Source organism: Phalangium opilio, unplaced genomic scaffold (genome assembly GCF_054372755.1).
Source record: "Phalangium opilio isolate 3A_F unplaced genomic scaffold, DU_Popi_V2 ptg001421l_1, whole genome shotgun sequence".
Lineage (NCBI taxonomy): Eukaryota > Metazoa > Arthropoda > Arachnida > Opiliones > Phalangiidae > Phalangium > Phalangium opilio.
Window position 1 is genome coordinate 2,298,014 of NW_028324258.1, and position 9,079 is coordinate 2,307,092.

A 9,079-nucleotide genomic window follows, 5' to 3' on the forward strand; every position below is an offset into this window, starting at 1 on the left:
TCTCTAGGGTGGGCTCGAACGACCAATCTTTCGGTTAACAGCTGAACGCGCTAACCATTGCGCCACGGAAGCCCAATAATTAAATGTTCGTCAGAATTTGTGGAAAAACTCTTACTTTTTTCGTTACATCTGAGACCTCACAACACCACCCTCGGGTGGGCTCGAACCACCAACCTTGTGAATAACAGCTGAGCGCGCTAACCATTGCCCCACGAAGGCCCAAAAATTAAATGGTCGTCAGGTATTGTGCAAAAACCTTGACTTTTTACTTCACATCTGAGACGTAACAAACACCGCTCCCGGATGGGCTCGAACCACCAACCTATTGGTTAACAGCCGAACGCGCAAACCATTGAGCCACGGAAGCTCAGAAATTAAATGGTTGTCAAGTATTGTGGAAAAACTCTTACTTTTTTCGTTACATCTGAGACCTTACACCACCGCCCTCGGGTGGGCTCGAACCACCAACCTTGTGAATAACAGCTCAGCGCGCTAACCATTGCCCCACGAAGGCCCAAAAATTAAATGGTCGTCAGGTATTGTGGAATAACTTTGGCTTTGTACGTTACATTTGAGATCCCACAACACCGCTCCCGGGTGGGCTCGAACCACCAACCTATTGGTTAACAGGCGAACGCGCTAAACATTGAGCCGAGAAAGCTCAGAAATTAAATGGTTGTCACGTATTGTGGAAAAGTTTTGACTTTTTACGCTACATCTGAGACCCCACAACACCTCTCTTGGGTGGGCTCGAACCACCAACCTTTCGGTTAACAGCCGAACGTGCTAACCATTGCGCCACGGAAGCCCAAAAATTAAATGGTCGGCAGGTAATGTGGAAAAACTTTGGCTTTTTACGTCACATCTAAGACCTCACAACACCGCTCTCGGATGGGCTCGAACCACCAACCTTTCGATTAACAGCCGAACGCGCTAACCATTGTGCCACGGAAGCCCAAAAATAATATTGTCGTCAGGTATTGTGGAAAAACTTTCGCTTTTTACGTTACATTTGAGACCCCACAACACCGCTTCCTGGAGGTCTCGAACCACCAACCTATTGGTTAACAGCCGAACGCGCAAACCATTGAGCCACGGAAGCTCAGAAATTAAATGGTTGTCACGTATTGTGGAAAAGTTTTGACTTTTTACGCTCCATCTGAGACCCCACAACACCTCTCCCGGGTGGTCTCGAACCACCAACCTTGTGAATAACAGCTGAGCGCGCTAACCATTGCCCTACGAAGGCCCAAAAATTAAATGGTCGTCAGGTATTGTGCAAAAGCTTGACTTTTTACTTCACATCTGAGACGTAACAAACACCGCTCCCGGATGGGCTCGAACCACCAACCTATTGGTTATCAGCCGAACGCGCAAACCATTGAGCCACGGAAGCTCAGAAATTAAATGGTTGTCAAGTATTGTGGAAAAGTTTTGACTTTTTACGCTACATCTGAGACCCCACAACACCTCTCCCGGGTGGTCTCGAACCACCAACCTTTCGGTTAACAGCTGAACGCGCTAACCATTGCGCCACGGAAGCCCATAAATTAAATGTTCGTCAGGTTTTGTGTAAAAACTTTTACTTTTTTTCGTTACATCTGAGACCTCACAACACCGCTCCCGGGTGGGCTCGAACCACCAACCTATTGGTTAACAGCCGAACGCGCTAACCATTGAGCCACGAAAGCTCAGAAATTAAATGGTTGTCAGGTATTGTGAAAACGTTATGACTTTTCACGCTACATCTGAGACCCCACAACACCTCTCTAGGGTGGGCTCGAACGACCAATCTTTCGGTTAACAGCTGAACGCGCTAACCATTGCGCCACGGAAGCCCAATAATAAAATGTTCGTCAGAATTTGTGGAAAAACTCTTACTTTTTTCGTTACATCTGAGACCTTACACCACCGCCCTCGGGTGGGCTCGAACCACCAACCTTGTGAATAACAGCTCAGCGCGCTAACCATTGCCCCACGAAGGCCCAAAAATTAAATGGTCGTCAGGTATTGTGGAATAACTTTGGCTTTGTACGTTACATTTGAGATCCCACAACACCGCTCCCGGGTGGGCTCGAACCACCAACCTATTGGTTAACAGGCGAACGCGCTAAACATTGAGCCGAGAAAGCTCAGAAATTAAATGGTTGTCACGTATTGTGGAAAAGTTTTGACTTTTTACGTTACATTTGAGACCCCACAACACCGCTTCCTGGAGGTCTCGAACCACCAACCTATTGGTTAACAGCCGAACGCGCAAACCATTGAGCCACGGAAGCTCAGAAATTAAATGGTTGTCACGTATTGTGGAAAAGTTTTGACTTTTTACGCTCCATCTGAGACCCCACAACACCTCTCCCGGGTGGTCTCGAACCACCAACCTTTCGGTTAACAGCTGAACGCGCTAACCATTGCGCCACGGAAGCCCATAAATTAAATGTTCGTCAGGTTTTGTGTAAAAACTCTTACTTTTTTTCGTTACATCTGAGACCTCACAACACCGCTCCCGGGTGGGCTCGAACCACCAACCTATTGGTTAACAGCCGAACGCGCTAACCATTGAGCCACGAAAGCTCAGAAATTAAATGGTTGTCAGGTATTGTGAAAACGTTATGACTTTTCACGCTACATCTGAGACCCCACAACACCTCTCTAGGGTGGGCTCGAACGACCAATCTTTCGGTTAACAGCTGAACGCGCTAACCATTGCGCCACGGAAGCCCAATAATTAAATGTTCGTCAGAATTTGTGGAAAAACTCTTACTTTTTTCGTTACATCTGAGACCTCACAACACCGCCCTCGGGTGGGCTCGAACCACCAACCTTGTGAATAACAGCTGAGCGCGCTAACCATTGCCCTACGAAGGCCCAAAAATTAAATGGTCGTCAGGTATTGTGCAAAAGCTTGACTTTTTACTTCACATCTGAGACGTAACAAACACCGCTCCCGGATGGGCTCGAACCACCAACCTATTGGTTATCAGCCGAACGCGCAAACCATTGAGCCACGGAAGCTCAGAAATTAAATGGTTGTCAAGTATTGTGGAAAAGTTTTGACTTTTTACGCTACATCTGAGACCCCACAACACCTCTCCCGGGTGGTCTCGAACCACCAACCTTTCGGTTAACAGCTGAACGCGCTAACCATTGCGCCACGGAAGCCCATAAATTAAATGTTCGTCAGGTTTTGTGTAAAAACTTTTACTTTTTTTCGTTACATCTGAGACCTCACAACACCGCTCCCGGGTGGGCTCGAACCACCAACCTATTGGTTAACAGCCGAACGCGCTAACCATTGAGCCACGAAAGCTCAGAAATTAAATGGTTGTCAGGTATTGTGAAAACGTTATGACTTTTCACGCTACATCTGAGACCCCACAACACCTCTCTAGGGTGGGCTCGAACGACCAATCTTTCGGTTAACAGCTGAACGCGCTAACCATTGCGCCACGGAAGCCCAATAATAAAATGTTCGTCAGAATTTGTGGAAAAACTCTTACTTTTTTCGTTACATCTGAGACCTTACACCACCGCCCTCGGGTGGGCTCGAACCACCAACCTTGTGAATAACAGCTCAGCGCGCTAACCATTGCCCCACGAAGGCCCAAAAATTAAATGGTCGTCAGGTATTGTGGAATAACTTTGGCTTTGTACGTTACATTTGAGATCCCACAACACCGCTCCCGGGTGGGCTCGAACCACCAACCTATTGGTTAACAGGCGAACGCGCTAAACATTGAGCCGAGAAAGCTCAGAAATTAAATGGTTGTCACGTATTGTGGAAAAGTTTTGACTTTTTACGCTACATCTGAGACCCCACAACACCTCTCTTGGGTGGGCTCGAACCACCAACCTTTCGGTTAACAGCCAAACGTGCTAACCATTGCGCCACGGAAGCCCAAAAATTAAATGGTCGGCAGGTAATGTGGAAAAACTTTGGCTTTTTACGTCACATCTAAGACCTCACAACACCGCTCTCGGATGGGCTCGAACCACCAACCTTTCGATTAACAGCCGAACGCGCTAACCATTGTGCCACGGAAGCCCAAAAATTAAATGGTCGTAAGGTATTGTGGAAAAACTTTCGCTTTTTACGTTACATTTGAGACCCCACAACACCGCTTCCTGGAGGTCTCGAACCACCAACCTATTGGTTAACAGCCGAACGCGCAAACCATTGAGCCACGGAAGCTCAGAAATTAAATGGTTGTCACGTATTGTGGAAAAGTTTTGACTTTTTACGCTACATCTGAGACCCCACAACACCTCTCCCGGGTGGTCTCGAACCACCAACCTTTCGTTTAACAGCTGAACGCGCTAACCATTGCGCCACGGAAGCCCATATATTAAATGTTCGTCAGGTTTTGTGTAAAAACTCTTACTTTTTTTCGTTACATCTGAGACCTCACAACACCGCTCCCGGGTGGGCTCGAACCACCAACCTATTGGTTAACAGCCGAACGCGCTAACCATTGAGCCACGAACTCTCAGAAATTAAATGGTTGTCAGGTATTGTGAAAACGTTATGACTTTTCACGCTACATCTGAGACCCCACAACACCTCTCTAGGGTGGGCTCGAACGACCAATCTTTCGGTTAACAGCTGAACGCGCTAACCATTGCGCCACGGAAGCCCAATAATTAAATGTTCGTCAGAATTTGTGGAAAAACTCTTACTTTTTTCGTTACATCTGAGACCTCACAACACCGCCCTCGGGTGGGCTCGAACCACCAACCTTGTGAATAACAGCTGAGCGCGCTAACCATTGCCCCACGAAGGCCCAAAAATTAAATGGTCGTCAGGTATTGTGCAAAAACCTTGACTTTTTACTTCACATCTGAGACGTAAAAAACACCGCTCTTGGATGGGCTCGAACCACCAACCTTTCGATTAACAGCCGAACGCGCAAACCATTGAGCCACGGAAGCTCAGAAATTAAATGGTTGTCAAGTATTGTGGAAAAGTTTTGACTTTTTACGCTACATCTGAGACCCCACAACACCGCTTCCTGGATGTCTCGAACCACCAACCTATTGGTTAACAGCCGAACGCGCAAACCATTGAGCCACGGAAGCTCAGAAATTAAATGGTTGTCAGGTATTGTGAAAACGTTATGACTTTTCACGCTACATCTGAGACCCCACAACACCTCTCTAGGGTGGGCTCGAACGACCAATCTTTCGGTTAACAGCTGAACGCGCTAACCATTGCGCCACGGAAGCCCATAAATTAAATGTTCGTCAGGTTTTGTGTAAAAACTTTTACTTTTTTTCGTTACATCTGAGACCTCACAACACCGCTCCCGGGTGGGCTCGAACCACCAACCTATTGGTTAACAGCCGAACGCGCTAACCATTGAGCCACGGAAGCCCATATATTAAATGTTCGTCAGGTTTTGTGTAAAAACTCTTACTTTTTTTCGTTACATCTGAGACCTCACAACACCGCTCCCGGGTGGGCTCGAACCACCAACCTATTGGTTAACAGCCGAACGCGCTAACCATTGAGCCACGAAAGCTCAGAAATTAAATGGTTGTCAGGTATTGTGAAAACGTTATGACTTTTCACGCTACATCTGAGACCCCACAACACCTCTCTAGGGTGGGCTCGAACGACCAATCTTTCGGTTAACAGCTGAACGCGCTAACCATTGCGCCACGGAAGCCCATAAATTAAATGTTCGTCAGGTTTTGTGTAAAAACTTTTACTTTTTTTCGTTACATCTGAGACCTCACAACACCGCTCCCGGGTGGGCTCGAACCACCAACCTATTGGTTAACAGCCGAACGCGCTAACCATTGAGCCACGGAAGCCCATATATTAAATGTTCGTCAGGTTTTGTGTAAAAACTCTTACTTTTTTTCGTTACATCTGAGACCTCACAACACCGCTCCCGGGTGGGCTCGAACCACCAACCTATTGGTTAACAGCCGAACGCGCTAACCATTGAGCCACGAAAGCTCAGAAATTAAATGGTTGTCAGGTATTGTGAAAACGTTATGACTTTTCACGCTACATCTGAGACCCCACAACACCTCTCTAGGGTGGGCTCGAACGACCAATCTTTCGGTTAACAGCTGAACGCGCTAACCATTGCGCCACGGAAGCCCATAAATTAAATGTTCGTCAGGTTTTGTGTAAAAACTTTTACTTTTTTTCGTTACATCTGAGACCTCACAACACCGCTCCCGGGTGGGCTCGAACCACCAACCTATTGGTTAACAGCCGAACGCGCTAACCATTGAGCCACGAAAGCTCAGAAATTAAATGGTTGTCAGGTATTGTGAAAACGTTATGACTTTTCACGCTACATCTGAGACCCCACAACACCTCTCTAGGGTGGGCTCGAACGACCAATCTTTCGGTTAACAGCTGAACGCGCTAACCATTGCGCCACGGAAGCCCAATAATTAAATGTTCGTCAGAATTTGTGGAAAAACTCTTACTTTTTTCGTTACATCTGAGACCTTACACCACCGCCCTCGGGTGGGCTCGAACCACCAACCTTGTGAATAACAGCTCAGCGCGCTAACCATTGCCCCACGAAGGCCCAAAAATTAAATGGTCGTCAGGTATTGTGGAATAACTTTGGCTTTGTACGTTACATTTGAGATCCCACAACACCGCTCCCGGGTGGGCTCGAACCACCAACCTATTGGTTAACAGGCGAACGCGCTAAACATTGAGCCGAGAAAGCTCAGAAATTAAATGGTTGTCACGTATTGTGGAAAAGTTTTGACTTTTTACGCTACATCTGAGACCCCACAACACCTCTCTTGGGTGGGCTCGAACCACCAACCTTTCGGTTAACAGCCGAACGTGCTAACCATTGCGCCACGGAAGCCCAAAAATTAAATGGTCGGCAGGTAATGTGGAAAAAAATTGGCTTTTTACGTCACATCTAAGACCTCACAACACCGCTCTCGGATGGGCTCGAACCACCAACCTTTCGATTAACAGCCGAACGCGCTAACCATTGTGCCACGGAAGCCCAAAAATTAAATGGTCGTAAGGTATTGTGGAAAAACTTTCGCTTTTTACGTTACATTTGAGACCCCACAACACCGCTTCCTGGAGGTCTCGAACCACCAACCTATTGGTTAACAGCCGAACGCGCAAACCATTGAGCCACGGAAGCTCAGAAATTAAATGGTTGTCACGTATTGTGGAAAAGTTTTGACTTTTTACGCTACATCTGAGACCCCACAACACCTCTCCCGGGTGGTCTCGAACCACCAACCTTTCGGTTAACAGCTGAACGCGCTAACCATTGCGCCACGGAAGCCCATAAATTAAATGTTCGTCAGGTTTTGTGTAAAAACTCTTACTTTTTTTCGTTACACCTGAGACCTCACAACACCGCTCCCGGGTGGGCTCGAACCACCAACCTATTAGTTAACAGCCGAACGCGCTAACCATTGAGCCACGAAAGCTCAGAAATTAAATGGTTGTCAGGTATTGTGAAAACGTTATGACTTTTCACGCTACATCTGAGACCCCACAACACCTCTCTAGGGTGGGCTCGAACGACCAATCTTTCGGTTAACAGCTGAACGCGCTAACCATTACGCCACGGAAGCCCAATAATTAAATGTTCGTCAAAATTTGTGGAAAAACTCTTACTTTTTTCGTTACATCTGAGACCTCACAACAGCGCCCTCGGGTGGGCTCGAACCACCAACATTGTGAATAACAGCTGAGCGCGCTAACCATTGCCCCACGAAGGCCCAAAAATTAAATGGTCGTCAGGTATTGTGCAAAAACCTTGACTTTTTACTTCACATCTGAGACGTAACAAACACCGCTCCCGGATGGGCTCGAACCACCAACCTATTGGTTAACAGCCGAACGCGCAAACCATTGAGCCACGGAAGCTCAGAAATTAAATGGTTGTCAAGTATTGTGGAAAAGTTTTGACTTTTTACGCTACATCTGAGACCCCACAACACCTCTCTTGGGTGGGCTCAAACCACCAACCTTTCGGTTAAAAGCCGAACGTGCTAACCATTGCGCCACCGAAGCCCAAAAATTAAATGGTCGGCAGGTAATGTGGAAAAACTTTGGCTTTTTACGTCACATCTGAGACCTCACAACACCGCTCTCGGATGGGCTCGAACCACCAACCTTTCGTTTAACAGCCGAACGCGCTAACCATTGCGCCACGGAAGCCCAAAAATTAAATGGTCGTAAGGTATTGTGGAAAAGTTTTCACTTTTTACGCTACATCTGAGACCCCACAACACCTCTCTTGGGTGGTCTCGAACCACCAACCTTTCGGTTAACAGCCGAACGCGCTAACCATTGCTCCACGGAAACCCAAAAATTAAATGGTCGTCAGGTATTGTGGAAAAACTTTGGCTTTATACGTTACATTAGAAATCCCACAACACCGCTCCCGGGTGGGCTCGAACCACCAACCTATTGGTTAGCAGCTGAACGCGCTAACCATTGCGCCACGGAAGCCCATAAATTAAATGTTCGTCAGGATTTGTGTAAAAACTCTTACTTTTTTCGTTACATCTGAGACCTCACAACACCGCTCCCGGGTGGGCTCGAACCACCAGTCTTTTGAATAGCAGCTGAACGCGCTAACCTTTGCGCCACGGAAGCCCAAAAATTAAATGGTCGTCAGGTATTGTGGAAAAACCTTGACTTTTTACTTCACATCTGAGACCCTACAACACCTATCCAGGGTGGGCTCGAACCACCAGCCTATTCGTTAACAGCCGAACGCGCTAACCATTGAGCCACGGAAGCTCAGAAATTAAATGGTTGTCAGGTATTGTGGAAAAGTTATGACTTTTTACGCTACATCTGAGACCCCACAACACGTTACATTCGAGCCCGCGCGGGAGCGGAGTAGTGAGGTCTCAGATGTAACGTAAAAAGTCAAGGTTTTTCCTCAATACCTGACGAACATTTAATTTTTGGGCTTCCGTGGCGCAATGTTTAGCGCGTTCGGCTTTTAACCGAAAGTTTGGAGGTTCGAGCCCATCCGGGAGCGGTGTTGTGAGGTCTCAGATGTAACGTAAAATGTCAAAGTTTTTCCACAATACCTGACGATCATTTAATTTTTGG

At 47.0% G+C, this 9,079-nt stretch overlaps 1 non-coding gene across 1 annotated transcript; it reads right to left on the minus strand.

Annotated features, from left to right (window-relative positions):
* Positions 1 to 8,391: 8,391 nt before the first annotated feature.
* Positions 8,392 to 8,464, minus strand: TRNAS-GCU (transfer RNA serine (anticodon GCU)). Its single transcript has one exon. It is a non-coding gene; the product is annotated as a tRNA-Ser (tRNA).
* Positions 8,465 to 9,079: the final 615 nt, after the last annotated feature.